General features: G+C 49.0%; 1 protein-coding gene across 2 annotated transcripts in view; it reads right to left on the reverse strand.

Moving 5' to 3' along the window:
• Window positions 1-250: 250 nt before the first annotated feature.
• syde1 (synapse defective Rho GTPase homolog 1) overlaps window positions 251-877 on the reverse strand; it is a 17,825-nt gene continuing 17,198 nt past the window's right edge. For both annotated transcript variants that reach the window (XM_008300771.1, XM_008300770.1), the window contains one exon: window positions 251-574. The gene's annotated coding sequence lies outside the window, so the exon portion shown is untranslated. The remainder of the gene's footprint in view (window positions 575-877) is intronic.

Below are 877 nucleotides of genomic sequence, written 5' to 3' on the forward strand. Positions count from 1 at the left end.
CATTCATTCATTCATTCATTCATTCATTCATCCATCCATCCAGCTGCATGAATGTGTGAATAACAACACGTGAAATTGTTTCATTGCTTTACGTTTGATAGTTCGGAACTGAACAGGATTCATAATAATTCACTGTGTGGATGTTTAGACGTTACCTGATAAAGGCCGACTGATCAGATCCAATGACACAACAACAACAACAACAACAACAACAACAACAACAACAACAACAACACTGACACCAGCTGAGTCCTGGAGTTAATACTGTGTTTATTATCTGCTGCTAATACGACAGACGCTGTGCTCGCTTCAACAGGAACTCTGTGCTTCAACACTTTGGATACATCATAGAAACGTCAGAGGAACATAAGTGCTTATAGAATCTGTGCAAATCAAATAACACTGTCAGAACATCTTCAGAACATCTTCAGAACATCGTCAGAACCTCTTCAGAACATCGTCAGAACATCTTCAGAATGCTCACAGCTCTGTACCGACAAACACTGAAATATACTGTAGCTCACATCACTCTGCCACAACCAGGACTAGGACCAGGACAGGACCAGGACCAGGACTAGGACCAGGACAGGACCAGGACCAGGACAGGACCAGGACCAGGACCAGGACCAGGACCAGGACAGGACCAGGACCAGGACCAGGACCAGGACCAGGACCAGGACCAGGACCAGGACAGGACCAGGACAGGACCAGGACCAGGACCAGGACCAGGACCAGTGCCAGGACTGGGACAGGACCAGGACTAGGACTAGGACCAGGACCAGGACCAGGACCAGGACCAGTGCCAGGACTGGGACAGGACCAGGACTAGGACTAGGACTAGGACCAGGACCAGGACCAGGACCAGGACCAGTGCCAG

This window comes from Stegastes partitus, unplaced genomic scaffold (assembly GCF_000690725.1).
Source record: "Stegastes partitus isolate 25-593 unplaced genomic scaffold, Stegastes_partitus-1.0.2 Scaffold1587, whole genome shotgun sequence".
NCBI classification, from domain to species: Eukaryota; Metazoa; Chordata; class Actinopteri; family Pomacentridae; genus Stegastes; species Stegastes partitus.